Source organism: Peromyscus maniculatus, chromosome 11, assembly GCF_049852395.1.
Source record: "Peromyscus maniculatus bairdii isolate BWxNUB_F1_BW_parent chromosome 11, HU_Pman_BW_mat_3.1, whole genome shotgun sequence".
Taxonomy (NCBI): Eukaryota; Metazoa; Chordata; class Mammalia; order Rodentia; family Cricetidae; genus Peromyscus; species Peromyscus maniculatus.
The window spans coordinates 36,359,177-36,381,683 of NC_134862.1; the positions used below are offsets into that span (position 1 = coordinate 36,359,177).

At 45.4% G+C, this 22,507-nt stretch overlaps 1 protein-coding gene across 6 annotated transcripts in view; it reads right to left on the reverse strand.

Moving 5' to 3' along the window:
• Window positions 1–22,507, reverse strand: part of Nckap5 (NCK associated protein 5) — a 934,454-nt gene that overhangs the window by 704,596 nt on the left and 207,351 nt on the right. For 2 of the 6 annotated variants that reach the window (XM_076547259.1, XM_076547258.1), the window contains exon 1: window positions 8,632–9,035. The exons of the other annotated variants lie outside the window; for them this stretch is intronic. The gene's annotated coding sequence lies outside the window, so the exon portion shown is untranslated. Of the gene's footprint in view, window positions 1–8,631; window positions 9,036–22,507 lie in introns of those variants that run through there. 6 annotated transcript variants of the gene reach the window in all.

Sequence of the window (22,507 nt, forward strand, 5' to 3'; positions counted from 1 at the left end):
CTTAGACCATTTATTTCATGTTTTAAAAGCACATTTAGGGGTGTGTGTGTGTGTGTGTGTGTGTGTGTGTGTGTGTGTGTGTGTGCGCGCGCACGCGCGCGCACATGGGGGCTCACATGCTCTGGCACACAATCTGTGGTACGGGTCCTCTCTTCCCACCTTGTGTGTGACCAGTTTCTTTGCTCTTCTCTACAGCACACTCTATCCAGCCATGAGCATCCCAGGCACTCTCCTGTCTACACCTCTCCCACTTCCTTCAGGAGCACTGGGGTTACACATGGATACTACCCGGCTTTTCCGTGGTTCTGGGGGTTCAGAATAAGGTCCTCATACTTGTGTGGGAAGTCCTAACCCAGTGAGCTAGCTATCTTCCCGACCTCTGGTAGGTCATTCTGATAGTACCCTGTCATGTAATTCTATCATGCACACAGATTCCTTTTTCCCAGTAAGGACTCCATTAGAGGTGAAATTTTACAGCCCTGAAACTGGGTAAATAACAAATATATTTTTGTTTATTCTTTGAGATGCAAGTTAACTTCTCTGAAGAGCTAAATGGCACTTCATTTCAGGAGCAGATGCAGGTCCTGGCTAATGACCCCACCCACACAGCCTGCTGAGCCAAGAGTTTACTGATAGGATTGTCTCTCTCTCCCTGGCATTGAACCTTGACCTACAGTATGCTTGCTCTTCTCTTAGCTGCTTTACAAATCAGTAAATACACAGAGCAAGCTGCTCCTGCCCATTGTCCTCTCGGTGATGTTCTCTGGCTATACACATTAATTCAATCCACTACTCCCTCTAACGATGCCCTGGTTCCTGCTGCAGAAATAAGACTTTTGTGCCTTATCATAGCGAAAAAGATAGCAGGTTTGGGGATTGGCAAGATGGCTCAGTGGGTAAAGGAGCCTGAGGACTTGAGTTCAATCCCCGGGACCCATACACCCATACAATAGTAGGAGAGAACTGACTCTTTAATATGTCCTCTGACCTCCTCAAACACACTGTGTCATGTGCACTCATGCACATATACACAAAAAAATAGTGAAATTTGAAATTTGTAATAAACAATAAAATTTGTAATAAAATAAGTGAAAAATATTGAAAAAAGAGATGTACACCTGGAATTCCTTACAAAGCACTTGCGATCTGCAATCCGGCTGTCACCAGTAGCCACAGATCACCAACAGAAATATAAGTTGCTCCCTGGGCTATATGAAAAGAATCAGCTGTGGCCCTAGAATCAGGTCACCGCATATAAAGCGCAGGATCTGCTCTCTCTGCGTGGGGCATCCACTGGACTGTGCGATAAGGCATCTGGCGAGGCTGCGAGTCCCTTCCAAGTTTTCTGCTGCAAGCGTGTGACAGCCAGCTGGCAGAGCAGCTGCAGGCTCGGGTCATCTGGGGAGCCAGCTGACCATAACTCTCTCAGATAATATATGCAAAGGTCAAAGGGGCTCTGGCTCTTACTTTAAACAAGTGTGCTTGGTCACCAGGGGTTCCATTGACCAGCGGGCTGCATGCAGAACATGCTAGTAAATTGCAGCTACCTTAATTAAGCTAAACTGCAGCCCCTTCAAAGCGCAGGCTGGACCTCAGGAAGGTATTTTTATTTCATATCCAAACACGTGCAACCATGCCTCCTATACGCCAGAGCTCTCCATACGGACCTGTCAGGAACAACTGACTTTCTTTCCATTTCTGAAAGTATAAATTCACTTGAAAGGCCATGTAGATACAATACAGATCAACTTCAGTTTTCATTCCGGAGAGGCACTCATCTAAGCAAAAATAAAATACCGGACCTACAAAACAGCTCCGTGAGTAAAAGTGCTTGATGTCAAGGCTTGATGACCTGAGTTTGATTCCTGGGATCCACATGATGGAGGGAGAGAACTGACTCCCACGAGCTGTCTTCTGACCCCCCCCCCAAAAAAAAACTGCATACACGATACATAGAGAGATGTAGGGTCCAGGGAGACGGCTCACCGGGTAAAGGCTCCTATTGCCAACCCTGACAACCTGAGTCTGATCCCGGGGACTCGTGGCAGAAGGAAAGAACTAACTCCCACCAGTTGTCCTGTGACCGCCACATGTTACCATGGCATACAAACACAAAAAGTAATATAAAATGAAATAAAATAAAATGCAAGTAAAATGTTTTAAGTAAAATGCTACATTGAGGCCTGGCCCATGAGCAACATGGATTTTGAGGGTGGACCTGATGACCTCCCAACAGTCTCCTGGGACAGAGCATTCTAGTTTCTATGCAGTAACAGTTCTCTCTGCTACTGAGCAATCATGAGGCTCCATCAGGCTGATAATCCTCATGTCTCCTCAGCCCCCGCACAGCACACTGGGTGATTTATGTGCTCAATAAACACCCAGGGAACCTCCTCTCTGCCAGGCATGGAGCAGGGCTCTGGATCCAGTGAGACGGAGGACCCTGTCTAAAGGGTGGCAGGAGTGAAAAGCTACCTACCCTAGACATCTTTGATGAGCCAGCTCTCCAGAATCCAGAAGATAGGAAACGTCCTACAAAAGCTTATCAGAAGGGAACTCTGGAAAAAAGGAAGGCACCTCTCAACTCACCAAGAAAAACAAATGTCGGCCTTTGCAGCTACTTTAAAAAAAAAGAAGGATATATTCATTTATTCACCTGTGTGTGTGTGTGTGTGTGTGTGTGTGTGTATGCACATGAGTGTGCACACTAGCATGTGAGTGTGTGTACCTGTGTCCTCAGAGGCGAAGAGAGGGCGCTGGTTGCCCTCTACACTTTCCATCTGCTCTTTTGAGGCTGGGTCTACAATGAACCAGAGGCTTGAGTTTTCTAGCCTAGGCTGGAAGGCAGCAAGCCCCAGGGATCTTGTTCCTAACACCCTTGGAGCTGGGGTGATAGGTGTGCATACACTGGGCTCCCAGCTTGTTCCATGGGTGCTGTGATCTGAACTCCGGGGCTCAGAACTGTACAGCAAGCCCTGTTAACTGAGTTCTCTCTCACCTGGGATGCAACTAACTACCTTTTCATGTTCTCAGGATCACTTGTAGGATTTCTGATGATTTAGTGCCTGTAAAAAGGAAAACCCATCTTCTGTGTTCTTAGGGGATAGGACCCCAGCAAACAGAAGCCATCGCCGGTGGGTCGAGATGGCTCAGTGGGTAAAGTATTTGCCGCACAACATGAGAATCTGAGTTCAGATCCTCAGCACCCACATAAAAGCCGGACACGATGGCGGTGCACATCCACAGCTGTAACCCCAGCCATGAGGGAGGTGGGCAGATATGGGCAGATCCTTGGGGCTTTCTGGCCAGCCAGTCAGCCTACCCCACAGAGGCCCAGGTTCAGCGAGAGACCCTGTCTCAAAAACACAGGAAACAGAGGGTGGGCATAGAGAAAGCTGGTGTACACCTCAGTGCATGCACAAAGGAGTATACTGTTCCCGGCATGCACATCTAAAAGTCCCAAGAAGCGGGCTCCCCTTCTCGGTTAACACTGAAGCCTCTGGCACCCACCTGGGAACCTGACACCAAAATCAACTTGCCTTAGCAATACCAAAAATAAATTTTAAAAATAAAAAAAGGGTAGTTTGGTATTGTGTGGAAATTGTCATGAAGTATAGCTATTTATAAGTTGGTTTTTGTTTTACCCGTCTTTAAGACTGTCACTCAGCCCAGACCCTCCTAAGCTTCATGTGAGAAACACTTAGGACCCTGAGCCAATGATTTCAATGACTTATCATGGAGAAAACTCTCAGTCCCCAATGTGAAGCTTCTCAAGCTTGAGGAAAAAAGGCATTGAAGTGCAGTAACTTTTTATTTTATAAAAACGGTTTTCTGCCTAATCATTTGATGTTGTATGTGTCCAAGGGCAGGGAAATGCTCAGGATCGGTGAAAAACAAGTTTTTTCCAAAAGATGTCTGCATATCTTGCTTTTAGAATATTACTTAAGGGTCAGGCCAGTGAGATGGGTCAGTGGATAGAAGCACTTGCAGCTGGTGACCCGAGTTAAATCCCTGAGTCTCACGTGGTAGGAGAGAATTGACTCCCAAAGTTTTCCTCTAATTTCTATACCACACATTGGACTGTGAATATATATACACTAAATAAATAAACACACATAAATAGTGCAAAATAATTAAAAACTGCGAAAAATTAAAAATCACTTTTAATTTTACTCCTTTATAAAAAGAATCATGGAAATATTTCTTTTTGTTCCTGATACCATACTTTAAAGCAGAGAGGGAATCTTTTGCCTCTCTCTCTCTCTCTCTCTCTCTCTCTCTCTCTCTCTCTCTCTCTCTCTCTCTCTCTCTCCACTAAGGACCACATGACATTTCCGTCCACTTGACTCCTCTGTATTCTAATAATGACCCCCAACAGTTGGTCCTCTGATTAGATCCCCCCAGAGGGCCAGCTCCTGACATTTAACAGTCACACAGGACAATTTCCCATTAACCCCAATTGCCCCACCTCCAACACATGCGCATCTGTCTTGCAAGGTGAGCCTGCAAGGCTCTTATTAATATGTCACAGTTAGTCATCAACCCTTGACCCATTTTCCCAGGTTGATTTTGCAAGTTCAGTAGGTCAGTCAGACACGCTGCCCCAGAAAGTCCCAGATTGGTGGCAGGTGTCTCTCCCAGTGGAGAGGTGACACCAGATGCTAATCAGTGGGTTTGGGATGGGAGCCCCGGGCTTTGTGAGCTCACAGAGATGAAGCTATTGTCCTCCGTGGTCCCTCAATGGAGGGACTGCGAGAAACACAGTGTAAATCAAAAGATGAAAAAGCCAGACCTGGGAGCAGAGGCTAAACAACCCTGGTGTGATTTTGCCTGGAGAGGAGAAAGCCAGATCCAGGGGTCAAGTGGGCCATAATGGTGGAAGTGCCATTATGCCATGAATAAGGCCAGCTGTTCAACCATTTCAAGTGAGAAGAAAGGGAATAGATGAAAATGGAAAACAGATGTAAACGCCAATGTGAGAAATCTGTTCGACATAAGTGAGAAACTTCACATGGCAAAGGCTATAAAGTACCCAGGGTACTGAGAGGGTAACACATTTCTTACAGGAGCTTTAACATGAAGACGTTTTTGTCGGGAGCTTTAAGATCAATTTGCCTAAATTCAGAGAAATAAAGGGGGCAGGGAGGATGTCCAGGCAGTGGAGAGAGGCTGGACCAGTTAAGGACTTGCTGAACAAGTGCCAATCTGAGTTCAGATCCCGGCAACCATGGACAAGCTGAGTACAGCAGAGGGCAGCTTTAAGTCCGGAGCTGGGGAGGTGGGACAGGAGGGTCCTCGGGCGAGCGGGCCAGCTAGCCTTGCTGAACCAGTGAGCTCCGGGTGCAGTGACAGATCTGTCTCAAAGATGAATGACTGATGAGAACACCAAAGTCAACCTGCGGCTTCTACATGTACATGCACACCTACATGCACACGTTCATGAGTTCGGATCCCAGGCAAACATGTACACACACACACACACACAGAGAGAGAGAGAGAGAGAGAGAGAGAGAGAGAGAGAGAGAGAGAGAGAGAGAGAGATGTTGGTGCCCACTTACTTTTAAGCACGTGCAATCGTGCAATGTAAGATATTGGGGATCACAAACTGGGATCGACAACCAGTCGTCTCAGAGAGGGATGCTGTTAGAAGCTGCCTCTCCTTGACTTCCCTTTAATAATTCTATGGGTTGTGTCTCTGTGGCTAAGTGATTGACAAATACCTTAGGTGATGGATATCTGATTCCACTTCTACAGCTAATCAACTATGAGACATCAAACACGCCCAGAACCTCAATTTCCTTCACTGTCAAAGAGACAGTAGATTCCATCTCCTAGGGTGGCTTCGAGCACCAAATTGTAAGAGAAAAGAAAAAAAAAAAACACATGGAACCCAGGTGTGATGTTTATTCTCAATTGCCAACTTGAGAGAGAGAGAGAGAGAGAGAGAGAGAGAGAGAGAGAGAGAGAGAGAGAGAGAATGAATCACTTAGGAGACGGCCCCCTAGGCATACCTGTAGGGATTGTCTGAATTAACATTACTAAAGTGGGAAGACCCACCACGGTTGGCCATGCCTTTCCCTGCACTGGGGTCCTGGAAAGAGGGAAGCTGAGTCCCTGCAGTCATTGACTGCTGATGCCGTGTGGCCAGCTGCCTCATATTCCTGCCCCCATGATGGACTGCACCTTCAAACTGTAAGCCAAAGCAAACCCTTCCTTCCTTCCTTAAGCCGCTTGTCTTGGGTGTTCTGCCACAGCCACAGACAGGTGACTAAGACACCAGGTGTTCAGTCAGCACAGTTCAGACCCTAGAGCTGCTGCAAACTAGAAGAGCCAGGCTCTTGGAACTGTCTCAAGAGCTCACTCAGACACCAGCTCCAGGAAGGATGGGGGGCAAGCTGAGGTCCAGCGGCATATTTCAGAGGGGTTTCTGTTATAGTCTTGCCTGTTCTGGTCTCAGCCTGATATCAGACAGAGCTGAGGTGGCATATGTCAGCTCCTACAGTTCCTTCATCCAACGGTGGCTTCTGTAGTTCTCATCTTCTCGGTGGACAGTTTCTCTACACAAGGTCCTGGCATAACGGTATTAGAGAAGCCTGCTGTCCTGCGTGCTTGCAACAGGTAATTCTGAAGTAAAATGTTTAAAGGACAAATATAATGAATAAATTTAAGTGTCACAGCATAGGAACAAAGCTGAGGAATTTGGGACCCCTCAGTGCAGGTTCAGGCTGAAGACATATTTAGTCCCCACTAAAAAAGAAAAGAAAAACCTTGACTGCCAAAAATTTCATCTCTATATAGAAAAAAGTATCACTCAAAATGCATGCAAGGGATGAGCAGATGTCTCAGGTTCATGCATAAAGAGCCCATGAAGACATGAATCAGATTCCTAAGACTCACATTTAAAAAAAAAAAAAAAAACCTTGGCATGATGGCCTGTGCCTAAATAATCTCAGCCCCAGGGAGACAAAGTCAGGGCTCACAGCAACTGGCCATCTGGTCTACCTGAATCACTGGACTCCAGGATGAATGAGAGAGCTCTCTCAAACAAAAGGTTTATGAGGAACACCACCTGAAGTTGACCTTTATCTGCACACATGTATACACACACACCTGTACACATATGAAGATGTGTACATGTATACATGTGTGCGTCACACACCCAGAGTAAATGTCCAAAAGCCACTTTGTTGTATTTCCATATTCAATAGACTTTGATGGATGTGTTGACATTTCCTTTCATTTCCCCTGCATGGTCCTTTCTCCTATTATTCAGTATTGTGGTCTATCATCATACTTTGGGGAGATAGGGTAGGAAAGTATAGCATTAAAGTGATATTGACAAGGTTAGATAGATCTATGTACCCCCAGCTTGTCCACAAAATTCCCAGTGGAAATAGAAATGGAGTTCATAAAGAGAAAGTCACTTTAGCTGGATCCAAACCACCTCTCCCTGCAGCCCTCCCCCTTCCTGCTGTCCCCTGTCACTCATCATCTTCTCCCTCTCAGAAGAGACAGGTAAGATTGAAGCTGAGGAGATGGCTCAGTGGGTAAGAACGCTTGCCGTGCAGGTGTGAGAACCTGAGTTAGAATCCCCAGCTCCCACATAAGAAGCCAGGCCTGACTACAAGCACATGCCTGAACCCCAGCACTGTGGGGAATTGAGGTGGGAGGGTCCCGAGGGCATGCTGAATGTCAGCCTAGTTCCAGGTTCAGTGAGAGAGCCTGTCTCAGGGGAACAAGGCAGAGAAGTGATAGCGCAAGACGCCTCAAGTCCTCCCTTGGCCTCTCTGTGTTGTGTATGAGTAGACACACACACATACTCACACATATGCGTGAACTCATGTGCTCAAGTGCACATGCACATACACACACACACACACACACACACACACACACACACACACACACACACTGCACGCACACTCAACAAGTAAACAAAATGGAACTATGCCCTGGCTGCTTCTTCTAGCTGCATGGGACTATTTAGTTACAAGTAAGACACCAACTCTTGTTTTCTAAGAGGCTCCCCTGATCCAGACCTGCTTTGGAGTCTTTCTCTAATTTCTTGGAACCCTTTCCCCAGTCAAGGTGACACATAGGCCTATCTCAGTGCGGGGCTAGGCTCACCTACACCATCTTGCTTGCTGTCTGCTGGCCCTTTCTCACTCACACAATACTCCTCCACTCTCTGTGTGCCTTCTCTCCATATTACACTTGAAGTGTTGCCTAATCTCCCTCCCCTCGCCCCTCCCCATCCAAATTCTAAATCTGTAAAACAGCTCCCAGGTAGGAGTGAACTTGTTTATGACCTCCTAATTGGAATGCTATGCACATGTCTCTAATCATTACCATCAAAGCACACTGGCAAATGAAGTCATGTGGAGGAATTCATGTCCAAAACATTCAGAAAAAGGCACCAGTGCCACTCATTTTTCAGAAGGCATTAAAGCACAGATCTTTGGGTAAGGTGACATTCATGCTCCTTCCCTTAGGTAAGGACCAGCTGAGGCACACAAGGTAGCTAGAGCGGCCGTCTGGAATCCAAGCTATCACCAGGTATAAAGGTACAGAGGCTGTGTTCAATGGCTGCTACCCAACCTTCAGCTCCCCAGCCTGACTCCAGAAGCTTACCTCTACTGAAGCAACAGACAAACACACCGAGTCACCTCGGCTGGGTCACCAGGATCGCCACCGCCACCACGCTCAGCCTCAGCTCTGTGAACTGACAGCCACTGTCAGCCCTTACTTCCCTGTCTGTGACCAGCTCTGCTGTGCTTCCTCTTGCCAGTCAATATTTAACTACCCTGTCAAGAGCTATTACATCACCTGCATTCAATCCCACCTCTCGGACAGGAGAGGGTGTGCCTGCTCTATTCAGTTCTGCTGGACCAGACGGGACCCAGTGCCCACCTTTCATCCCTTCCAGCACGGGCTGAGCGTCTACTGCACTGGGCAGTGGGAGCTCACAAATGAAAAATCCCCTCCTGGAAGCCCAGTTCAGAGACAGACGAAATTAAGTAGTTTGTGCTTGCTATTCCTGAGTGCAGATGTGACCAGATGCCTCAAATTCAGCTGTCGGATTCCCCAGCATGATGGACTGCACCTTCAGATTGAGCGCCGAAATAAACCCTTTCTTCCTTAAGGGAGCCTTTGTCGGGCATTTGACCACAGCCCCCAGGACAGTTATCAGTACAGTAACACTGAAGGTGACATCTCTAATAGGCTCCATTAGGATCTGGCAACCAAATGATGAGTTGACCACATGGAACTGTGCTCGAAGGCTCAGCTCAGAGGCACAGATTAGTTCCAGACGTAGGTACCATTGCCAAATAGCGAACCACTTCACAGGGCCTCATGAAAGGTCGGCTCAACAGCTGTATCGAAAGTTGAGCATCTTGGGCCTGGGTAGTAGCTCAGTTAGTAGAGTGACTGACTGCCTGGTATCCATGAGGTCCTGGGTTCAATTCCCAGCACCACATAAATCAGGAATGGTGGCACAGGCCTATAGGAACTCAGGAGGTAGCAGCGAGAAGATCACAAATGCAGAGTATTCTACATGTAAGTCTGAAGCCAGCCTGGGCTGCGGGAGACCTGGTCTAGGGGGAACCAAAGGGCTGGGCATCTGAACAAAGGTGTCCCCAAGGTGCAAATTCACTATGTTTTGTGGACTTGTTAGTGCTACAAATGTAAGTGACTGTTCAGAGAACTGAAGTCATAGATAAAGCTAATGAATAGAGAAATTGCCTAGGGGATAGCAGGATGGCATGATGAAGGCTCTTTCTTCAAAAGCCTGGGGGAGCTGAGCTTGAGCCCTGAAACCTATAAAGGTGGATGGAAAGAATAGACTCCAAAGTTGTCTAACCTCCACATTCGTTCCATGGTGTGCATGCATGCACACCAACACCCACAGCCAGAGAGAGAGAGAGAGAGAGAGAGAGAGAGAGAGAGAGAGAGAGAGAGAGAGAGAGAGAGAATAAGAATGGAAGAGGGGGAGGAGGGAGGAGGTAGTAATTGCCTGGGACCCATTCTCAAGAGAAGAAAGGGGAGAATTCACGTGGCAAAGCCACATTCTTTGCTGGCCAAAGGAAGGAGTTTAAGACTAACAGGCTTGGCCAAAGGTAAACAACGGCCTCTCAGGTACATTCCTAATCACTCCAGAACTTCTCTTCCACCACAGCATTGCTGACACGTAATGGGTGGAGGAGGACGGCTCTCTTAAAGAATGTAGAGAGGATGGCTGAGCTACGGGGCAGCCCCACGTGGCCATCTTGACTCCTCCATCTGTTAGCAGCTACCTCGGAAGCTACTCACTTGGGACATTTTTGTTTTCCACTCAAAGTTTGAATTTACCACCAAAGCACACCTCTTAAATGTATTCACACAGCCCTCTTCTACCCAAATTCCCTTCAGCTTCATGCTCCAGAGAACAAAGATGCCCATTTATGCGTGAACACTCCGAGGACCCCACCACTGGGGAGCTCCAGGAGAGGCTGCCATGGAAAGTACTGGTGTATTTGAATTGCAAAACACAGCCCCCGGGGGTGATCTTAGTACATCTAATTTGGGTCTTGTTCCAGGCTCAGGAGACTATGGAAGCAGATTGCTGGTCTGTCTTTGAAGAGATTTTCTAGTTTTATGTGCATACTTCCTAGAGTATTCCCGAGACCAATGGCTTCTGCAGCCGACTGTGGTGTTTTAAGGTTAGGGTTTGACAAATACTGGCGCTGCCACCATTCCAATGCAAACCAATGACCCACGGCTAATGCCCACCTTTGGAGGTGGCTGCAGACATTTGTAAGTCAATCAAGGATGGGAAACAGAAAGTCCCTTCAGGATCTGCCCATCAGCTCCAGGGAATGTGATTTAAGCACAGTGTGCTGACAGCCCATAGGGAACGTGGAATTGCCAGGAAACTGAAGTTTTTCCACACTCAAACATGTTGTGTCTCTTTTTGCTTTCTGTTTACTTAAAAAAAAATACAAACAAAAAAACCAAAAAACTTTGCCTGTGTACACACACAGGATCCTTCCGTGACTACAGTCATGCACACACACACACACACACACACACACACACACACACACACACACACACACACGTGCTAAGGCAAGGCAGGGAGAAGTCAGAGGACCACCTTGGTCATTGATCTTCACTTCCCACCTTGTTTAGAGTCTCTTGTTTTCCATGGTGTACTGGCTGGCTTTCAGACTTCTGGGGATTTCCCACTCTCGACCTCCCATCTCACTGTGGGAGCGCCGGGATTACAGATGTAGGTCACCACATCTGGTGTTATGTGGGTACAGAGGTTCTGAACTCGGGTCTTCACACTTGCATTACTCACTGAGAAATCTCCCCAGCCTCATGCTGTTTTCAAACCTAGGTTTCTTTCAGAACTTTCTGACACGTGGCATTAAGAACATCACACATTATAAATGGCATAGTTGTTGCTACTATTTGCTGAATGCCCAGGGATTTCTGGATCCAACTAGAAATGACCTGCATAATTTATCTTGTCATCTCACTAGAAGGATGAAGTGCTACATGACCTCTGACCTTCTGTTTGTTTGTTTGGGTTCTGTCTATTGAGATAAGGTCTTGCTATATAATCCATGTGGACCAACTCACAATCCTCCTGCATTGATCTCCCATAGTCCCTGAATTACAGGGATGTACCTCCCATGTCTGTGCTCTCTCTCTCTCCTCTCTCTCTGTCTCTGTCTCTGTCTCTCTGTGTCTCTCTGTCTCTCTCTGTGTCTCTTTCTATGTCTCTCTCTGTCTCTCTTCTCTGTCTCTCTCTCTGTCTCTCTCTGTGTCTCTGTGTCTCTGTCTCTGTCTCTCTGTTTCTCTCTCTGTCTCTCTGTCTCTCTGTGTCTTTCTCTCTCTCTCTTTCTCTCTCTCTTTCATATGCAGTCTTGGCAGATTCCAGCACCTATTCGGCAGATTTCAGCACCTATGTGGTACGTGTTCAAACACCGGGACCAGCATCCTGCTTACTGTAGGTATCAGCCTATTGAGAATAACTACAAAGGCTGTTGAACATTCCTAGACCTTAACTTGAGGGACCTTCCCTTTAGAAAGACAGAATATGTGGAAGCTGTCCCTCTTTATCTCTCGTACACCTGTGTTTGTGGAATAAAAGGAGGGACTTGGGTTTTAATAAGAAATCAGAAGGCAGAGCATTACCCCGAAGTCACTTTATTTATTGCCAGAATTCTGGGATCTACCTCTGCCTCCACATCCCAGGTCCAACTCTTCTGCAAGTTTTCTAAGCTGAAAGTTTCTGATTCTTTAAGATCCAGTGGAGTCTTAGAAACAAACAGTATTTAAAGACAGGTTTAATAAACATGGGTCGCTCTCTCTTGATATTTTTGAAATGACACAGGCACGCACATGCGTACACAAAGAGATCAGAGGACAGCTAATGGAGTCAGTTCTCTCCTTCCCCATTTTGGGTCCCTGGGATCAAACTCAACTTAGCATACTTGGTGGCAAGCATTTTAATCCACTGAGCCATCTTGCTAGCCCAAGATTTTTTTTTTGATGTAAAATATTAAAACAGATATAGAGATCTAATTTTTTTGGCTGGGGAGGTCAGAAACTTCAACACAAAACTGGCCAACAGCTGAGAAGGTCTTCAAGCCTTTTAAGATTGCTCTGTAGGGTCAAGAGTTAAGACGGCCCAGGGGCTGTTAGAGGTGCACAAGCCAGGCCTCCCAGACCTCTCATTACAGTCACCAGGGCACTGGGGAGACGCCTCAGGTAGTAGAGAGGCTGTACAAGCATCAGGACCTGAGTTTGATCCCAATAAACTACATAAAAAAATCCAGCGGTGATGGCATATGCTTAGAACCCCAGTTCTTGAGAGGAATAGATACACAGATCCCTGGGACTACCTACCCAGCTAGCCCAACCCAATCTGGAAGCTAAAAGCCAATGCGAGATCCTACCTCAAAAATCAAGGTGGTTGGTGACTGAGGAACGACACCCAAGGTTAACCTTTGGTTCCACATGCTTGTGTAGGCATGTGCAGGCACACACACAGAAGAACACCCTCATTTCTGTAAAGCCTCTCTTGGCTCTGAGGCCGGGAAGGAACACTTTTTTTCTCAGAGTTGGTTTAAACCTGAAGGAAGAGGACTAAGGGTCCATCAAACATCTGACATTGTTAAAAGGACAGAAACATTCTTCAAAGTGTTTTGACAAAGAAAACAGTAAGGCATATTATAACGAGCTTTTGCGAGGGCAGGCAAAAGTTGATTCAGAGTCCAGGAGGCCATCAAAGAGAAACTCCAGGGAGACTGGTGGTTAAGGTAATTGTTACTTCAAGCTTCTACAGATGTGACATTGCTGCCATGATGGACTTTACCCTTGAATAAAGCTTTTCTCCCTTCTCCCTTATCTTGATTTTGTCAGAGTATTTTATCACAGCAATGGGGGGGGGGGTGTCTAAGACAGAGGCTTAGGAAGCCGAAAGGTTGGACACCCCTGGATTAGATGGATTGCCTAAAGTGAGTCTACAGAAGACAAGCTCCCATGTTAAAACGTAGAATAGCCTCTGTGTTTCCCACAGAGGTTCTCCTCCACACACATGCTGGGCACCATCCTTAGCTCCGAATACCTCCCCATGGGAAGATTAAACCGGGCATCCCCCAGTGACCACAGAGTTTTCTGGTTACACCTCAGAAATCATCGCACAGGTGAGGAAGGGAGAAGGGGAATTTCTGAGACACAAGAGCACTGTTTTGAAATACAAGGTTTGAGCTATCCGACAGGCTTCTGTATAGTTGGTATTTGGACAAAGTGGCTTTAGGTAAACAAGTCAAAACAGTTTGCTGGATGCTCTTGGAGAGGGCTCACGTTCACTTCCCAGAACCCATGCTAGGCAGCTCACAAATGCCAGTTACTACAGCTCCAGAGGACCTAATGCCCTCTTCTGGCCTCTGTGGGTACTACATTCACGTGCACAAACCTACACACACACACACACACACACACACACACACACACACACACACACACACACACACACACACAAACTTTTTAAAAAACAGTATATATTTACTTGGGGAGCAGCTACACACACACACACACACACACACACACACACACACAAACTTTTTAAAAAACAGTATATATTTACTTGGGGAGCAGCACAGGACTGCATCAGAGAAAAGGGGGTGTCTGATTACAGGAAGAGAAGTCTAAGCTGCCAGCACAGTGTAAACTAAAGCCCATGCAAAAGAAGCCGCCGCCAAAGCAGCAGTTACCGTGAGCAAAGCTGACTAACGGCACAGGGGCCACTGAATACAGGACATACACTGACACAGAGCAATTCAATTTCCTTCGTAAAATAACAGACACGTTTTATTTACGGAAAATTCATCCTCACAAGGCAGAATTCTAAATACAATGAGGCACTTCTTTTATAAATTCATGTGTGTGTGGTGGGTGGTACTTTTGAGCCCAATGCATAGAAAATGAGCAACCATCTTGTATGCCCACGAGACAGAGGAGTCACAAAAAAAATGACTGTGCATGTGATCACCCAGAAAACATGAAAATTTCCCTAAAGGGAAAAAAGAAAGGGCAAAAAAAAAAGTCACAAAAATCAAACCTAAGTGCAAAGAGATTATCTGGGCAAGTAAGGATTCCAGGCAAAGTCACTACAAATCTCACATGGAAGAATGCATATGCAAAAACATCCATTCCCAAGACCCTTAATAAAGTCTTGTGCTACAAGATATTAAACCATCACTTAAAACATCAGAACCCAAACATTAAGGTATTTGTTACTATGAGGAGGACAAATAACTTGCTGGTACAGAAGAGGAAGTCTAAAATCAGAACCAGGAGCTCGGTTATGGCAATTTTGATAAAAGTCTGGTAAAATCAACACTTTAGATGATAAAGGAAACTACACATTAATTAATTAATTCTATGATTCAGTAAAATATTTTAATATTTTTACTTCCACTTTGCTTCACAGGTGGAAGAAGTCCTCCATGGCTGCAGTTCACACAGGGTATAAGGCAAAAATTTTGAAAGATTTGTAGAAAAACCAAGTCTTAAAAACTATAACCCCAGGGGCTGCAGAGATGGCTCAGCAGTTTAGAGCACTGGCTGCTCTTCTGGAGGATGTGGCACCCACGTGACGGCTCACAGCCATTAGTACCTCCAGTTCTGGAGATCTGATGCCTTCTTCTGGCCTCCGTGGTCACTGGCTTACAGATATACATGCAGGCAAAACACCAATAGATGTAAAATAAAATTAAGTAAATCTAAAAAAAAATCGCAAAGAAACATAAACCCTAAAAATCAAGAGTATTTTGCGAGAGTGCATTCAACTGTGATCCTGTGAATTCAGAGCAAAGGAGGGAGGACACTGGACTCAAAAGCCAGACAGGGAAAATTATATACAATTTACACAAAACCAATAAAATTGTAAAGCCCAAACACCGTGAACCAAACTAAAACAAAACAACAAAATGTTGCTAACTCCTATTAAAAAAAAAAAAAAAAAGACCACGTATGAAGATAGCTCTCTCTCTCAAGTAACATGAAGAAACAGACCCCGACAGAAAATCGGGTGAAGACTATGACTACACACTCATCAAAGACTGCTGTCACTCATAGATTCTGGAAAATACCTACTTCTCACCATCAAAACTCAAGTGTTTTCTCTACCAGATGGACTAAAATTATAAACACTAATAACATCCAAATACTATTGAAGAGTATGGGGAAACAGGCCATCCTTTACACCAGTGGAAAAGGAAAACTGACATTTTCTGGAAATTACTTAGTTCTCATCTGTAGGAATTAGAAATCCATGCTATCACTCACCCAGCAATCATGTTTAAGATCTACCTTATGAACAGAAGTGTGAGGGGGCAGGCTTGTTCGAAATCATGCCCTTTGTAATTCTGCCTATGACAATATGACACTGTTGAATGACCCTCAGTATAGCCACCGTTGTGGAAATTATGCCTCGTGGAGCATCAGGCACAAATTACAAAGTGTGACGTTGGTCTTTATATATTCTCTCAGAAAGCTCTGCATAGGGGCTACAGAGGTTAAGAGCACTGGATGCTCTTGTGGAGGACTCGGGTTCATTTCAGAGCACCCACATGGTGGCTTACAACTGTCTGAAACTCCAGTTTCAGGGGATCTGACACCCTCTTCTGGCTTCCACAGGCACTAGGTACATGAGGTGTATGTACATACATGTAGACAAAACACTGATACATATACATAAAATACATAAATCTAGTGTCACCTGGGAAAGGAGTGTGAGGAACCTTCTATACCATGATTGCCTGAGCAAAGTCTGCTTGGGTTTATCTCAATCAGTGGCCTGTGGGTGGCAACATTCCCTAAGCTGGAAGCGCTGGACTGTGTTAGAACGGAGAAAATGAGCTACACACTAGCATGAACACATTAATTCACTGCTCTCTGCTCATCACTGAGGCTGTAATACAACTAGTCGCTTCAAGTCCCCGCCATCTTGATTCCTGTGAAATAATGAACTATAACCTGGAACTACAAACCAAAACCCTCCTTCTCTGTTAAGTTGCCTTTGTCAAAGTACTTTATTACAGCAACAGGATACAAAACTAAGGCAAGATACAATGATAAAAAAGCAAGATTAAGAACCAAGTCCCTCAACATTATTAGATGTATATTCATACATAAATTTAAAATATCCAACATGAAAGGCTGGAGAGATGGTTTCCTTGGTAACACGAGGTTTGGAAACACGAGGACCTGAGTTCCATCTCCCAGAATTCACAAAAATGAACATTGGTAGAGAAAAGGGACAAAGGGATCCTGGAACCACTGGTGAGCTGGTCTAGCTGAATTGGTAAGCTCTGTAAGGGACCCTGCATAAAGTCAATGGTGGAGAGTGACCAAAAAGGATATTTGATATCAACTTCTGGCGCGCACAAGCGCGCACACACCCACATACACACACACACACACACACACACACACACACACACACACACACACACACACGAGAGAGAGAGACAGAGACAGAGACAGAGTTTTACTTCAATGAAAAATCAAAGTTTTATGTAGCCAGAAAATAACTTTTATTTTTGTTTTTCTCCCTTTCTCCTACAGTAAGATTTCCAAAGTCAACTTGAAGTCAGAATCACCTACCTAATAATATCAATCTAAATATTATAAACTTGTAGAAATGCAAGATAATCTTTCCTTGATTCCAGCTACCTCTGCTCTCCAGTCTGACAAAGGTATACATGTCTTTTCTTTGATGGAACACAGTCATTAAACACATCAAGAAAGATAAACACCCAAATCATGGAAATTAGCATGGCAGTATTTCTTCAGGTTTGCTTAGACATCCACAGGCAAAGTCAACCAAACACAAATTTTCTTCTTTTCTATTTTAAGTTTTATTTTCTTTGTAATTATGTGTACATGGGTGTCTATGTGTGGCTTTATGCAGACGAGTGCAATACTCACAGAGGCCAGAAGAGGGCATATGATCCTCTGAAGCCAGAGTAACAGGTACTCCTAACAACTGAGCAAGAGCAGCAAGTACTCCTAACAACTGAGCCGTTCCTCCAGACACAGAAAGCAAATTTCCTTGAACACCTAACGCAGTCCTTTGTCACAGGAAAGCTCATTAAACTTTGAAGAGCAGACAACTGAGTTTACAAAAGAACAGCCCAGCTAATACACCACATTACTCGACTCCGACAACAAACCCCCCATCATTACAGTTTCATGAAATACAATAAAAATGCTCATCAATTATTCATATCATTTCTACCCCACAAGATTAAAAAACAAAACAAAAAAACAGCGTGAAAAGCAGAAATGTCCTTATCCAAAACAGTTAGGTCAAAGAAAATAAACCACAGCAGGACTTCAAATGCCGGGTAACAGGAACCCTGCTAGACCTGCACACTGAGGTCAGCTTAGTTTCTAGAATAGAATGTTAGAGAGCTGTGAGAGGCCCACTTTCTTACAGGGTGATGGAGTGAGTGTTCCTCACCTCTTGCTGTGGAAGCTCGGACGAAATCAGTACCAGCGTCACCCACCACACACTGCCTCAGCTCCAAACACAAGCCTGTCAAGTAGCCTCGTCAAGACAGGGGCTTTTAAAGGATTTTTAACCAATGTTGATTTCTTTTGCAATCTTCTATTACCATGCTTTTGGTGGTATAACATCATTTTTCTTTTTTTCATTTTGTGGCTATGGCTTATTTTTATAACATCGTATATATTTGTAGGGGGCAGGGCACACACATGGAGATCGGACAACAACCACTCGGGACTTGGGGACCAAACTTAGGTTGTTGGGCTTGGTGGCAGGCATCTTGACCTGCTGAACTATCTTACTGTAAATTAGCTTACAAACGCCAGTTTCTAAATGGGATTTTCATGCATATTATTTTGGTTAATTCTCTCCCCTATTCTCCCTTCACTTAGCTGTTATACCCTTTGGGTCCAATATCCCCCTTCTACTTTGTTCTACCCACAACTACTTCAAAGCTGTTCTTCCCCCCCCCCCAGTCTCATGAGCCTCTAACTTCCCAGTCTTTACTCACATTTACTTCCCCTGTGTAGACATGTTAGCAGAGGCCAGGATCCACATATGAGAACAGGGCACTGCTCATCTTTTAGACTGGGTTACTTGCTTAAGAGAAACTTTTCCGATTGTATCTGTTTTCCTGAAAACGTGATAATTTCATTTTCTTTATAGGTAAGTAGAATTACACCAGATGTTTGGACCACATTTTCATTACCACTGCATCTGCTGATGGATATCTAGATTGGCTGCATTTTTTCTTGCTATTTTGCAAAGAGCAGCAATGAACACGCATGATCCAGTGTCTCTGGAGTAGGGTGTAGAGTCTTTGGGGTATATAGACGGGTCAAACGCTATTTCCACTTTCCATTTGGTGAGGAGCCGCGTAGTAATTTCCAAAGTCATACATGAGTTTACACTCCCAGCAACACTGGATAAGACAAGTTCTTATCTTGTATGTGTATTTTGTGCACAGGTATATTCCAATGTGCACAGAACCAGAGGAGGACATTGAGTGCCCTGCCTTATCACTCTCCACCTTATTTCCTTGACACAAGGTCTCTCACTGATAGCCAGCAAGCCTCTGTGACCCTCCTATCTCTGCTCCTCACTCCACTCTGGGGTTACCGGTGTGTACCCCACCACACCTGGATATGTATGTGGGTGCTAGGGATTCGAAGTCAGGTCCCTGTGCCTGTGCAGCAAGTGCACTTACCCACTGAGCCATCTCTCTAGCCCCGTAAGACAAGTTTTAAACAATCCATCAAACTCACTCCATGTAAAGATCCAGATGTAAAGACAATGCTAATCTCACTGATAGCTAACTCTACAGAAAGACTCTCTGCCGCCAGGCCTCAGCAAATGGCATTGATGCTGTCGTAACGTAGTCTCAGAACCTGGAACACACCCCACATTTATGTTGAATGTATTATGTGACAGGAATCTCTCCTTTATGCAGTTGATAACGTCTTGAATGTGGAGAGCATTTCCTTAGTCATGGCTGCTCTGCTGGGCATCTTATTTCTATCGTATTTTAAACACTGTTGTGGGCTGTGGAGATGGCTCCATGGGTAAAGCACTTGCTGCACACACCTGGGGATGTAAGTTTGATTCCCAGAACCAACATGAAAGGCTGAGCATGCAACAGTAACACCCCACCACCACCACCACCCCACCTGCCGCACTAGTGCTGGAAATAAGAGACTCCAGGGACATGCCTGACCAGCCAGCCAGCCAACGGATGGAGTCCAGTGCCACTGAGCGACTCTAGACCCTGTCCCAAGACAACAAGGTGATGGGAGAACACAGAAGCATCCCGTGTCGACCTCTGGCCTCCACAGGGGCATGCACGTTCCTACCCACCCCCGCCCCCCACACACACACATACACACACAAACACACAAACGCTATGAGAAATATCTTGACGTGGTTTCCCACATGTTAGATTTCCAATATGAGAACAGCTCAAAGAATCAGAACATGGCTGTGGCTCTTGATAAATACACTGCACAGTGAGTTCTGAAATACATGAACAAGTTCATGAGCAAAACATGGAAGAAAGGGGCTTTTCATTTGCTCATGAACACCAGCCAGGACAGCAAATTACCTAAAGGAGATAAACCTTATCTATTATTTTGTTGAAAATTTTAATGCCTTTAATTTCATAGATTACACCTTAACTTGGCTGAGTTGATGATTGAATTTTCTCTTTTGAGCTTCATCCTAGGAATCATCTAAAATGTTAGCCTCTTTCTGGATAGGAATCTTTCCCATATTCTTATAAGTGCACAGGCACATTCATGTGTACACATACTCACATGTACATACAAGCTTATATGTGCATATGCATTTGTATGTGCTCATGCTCAAGTGAGCATGCATGTATGCATGCTCACATGTGTGCAAGTGAACACGTGTATGCATTCACATATGTAGAAGACAGAGATAAAGCACAGTCATTTCTCAGGCACCTCCCATTTTTTGCGACAGGTCTTTCACTGGCCTAGAGCTGACCAGATAGGCTAGGCCAGCCAGTGAGGCCCAGGGATTCAGCTGTCTCTCCCTCCCCAGTGCTGGGTTTGCAAGCACTTGCCAGCATGACTGGATTTTTTCAATGTGGTTTCTGGGGATCAAACCCAGGGGCTCATGTTTGGTTGACAAGTAAGTTACGTGTCCCCGGCCTCACTTCTGAGACTCGTAGAGAAACCTGGGACAATAACTTTGGTTAACAGTCTGATTCCTTTCATTTTTGAATACCCCTCCAGAGAATGACAGAAACCTTGAAAACTGGAATTTCAGTCACACTTCCATTGGCCGGTGATCTCTCTACTAAACAGACTTACAATAGACCAAGGAGCCTCCCGGCGATATTACTTACAAGTGTGTTGATAAATATCTTTGGAGCTTTTCACGCTGGAAGAATTAGTGAGTTATTTTGCAGAGGCACACCAGATTTATGGGCCAATAAATAACAGGCTAAATAAGTCATAGTCGGGAGATCAGCCTACACAGAGAAACCCGACACCTGCGAGATTTCTCGGCGGTAATGAAACTGAAGGCTGTCACCAAATGCTGTTATCTGTCTGGGTGGGAAAGTGCCCGGCAGAACAGTGATAGCCCAGGAGGTAGAAGATCGCATTAAAGCCAACGAAACTTCGAGTGGATGGCAGATTGTGGACAATAACTGAGTGATAAAATAAAACATTCGCAGGAACCCGAGTCTTTATAACGTCACCCTGCAAGTGCTCTGGGGCTTTGGAGCTGGCGTCTTTATATTCTAGGACTCTGGGTATTTTGGCTTGGGTAGTAGGTGCACTCAGATGTGTGGGCAATCTGGGAACATGAGAACAGGGTCCAAGATGGAATTTGGCTTGTGTGTCCCGTGAAGGACATTACAAATATTTATAAATGACTTCCAAACTAAGCATTCCTCTATTGGTCTCCATACCCATGGCTTACACACTGCAGTTAAATTCCAAGAATACCTACCAAGATACTTCAGATTAGGAGGACAGAATTTCTAAAGGCTGCATGTGGTGAGCTATGTGTTCCTCTCTTCCTTCCTTTCTGTCCGGCTGGGCCATGGGTGATAAGAAAAGTCACTTATCTTAGGAATGCTGCCTTTCAAGCATCATTAATACAGAGAATGCCAGTGCTAACAGAGATGAACCTGTGACCACCTTCTGCAAACATCTGCAAAGGGAGTCCAGGGCAGATCAGGAGACAGGAAGTGAGGTGCAATGCTTAGGGACATGGACAGTTAGATGGCCTGCGTCAGATGCTTAGACTGTCCCTCCTGGCTAGGGCACAGAAGGTGTCGCTCAACTCTACATTCCTCAGTTCCCTCAACCATCATGCAGTGTTGGAAACAGGCACTAAGTGATGAGGACAGCACTGTGGAATAGTTCCTAGTACCTAGCGTCACTTGATATGAGTGCCCCAGAACCCAGTGTCTGTAACTGTGTGCCTCAGCACCTACAAACACACCTCCAACACACAGGAGGTAAACTGAACCCCGCCTCGGTCTTCTGTTCTCTTTTTCTTCTTTTCCCGTATATGTGAGTGTGTGTGTGGTGTGCATGCATGTGTGTCTCTGTGTGTGGGAACACATGTGCATGACTGCACATGTATGTGTGTGTGTGTGCATGTGGAAGCCTGAGGTCGATATCAGAAATCTTCCTAGATCAATCTTCCACTTTATTCTTTGAGGCAGGGTCTTTCAACAAGACGCAGAGTTCATGGCTACAGCTCCTCGTCTCACGAGTTGGCACACTCTGGGGACCTCCTGTCTCTGCCTTCCCAGACTGAAGCTGAAGGCAAGATGCCATGGCCACCGCATTTAAGCAGGCTCTAGGGACCCAAACTGCAGTCTCTTGCTCGTTTTTAACCGCTAAGCGTTGCTCCAGCCCTCTCTTTAGTTTTCTGAAACAGGTTCTCAAGGAACTCAAA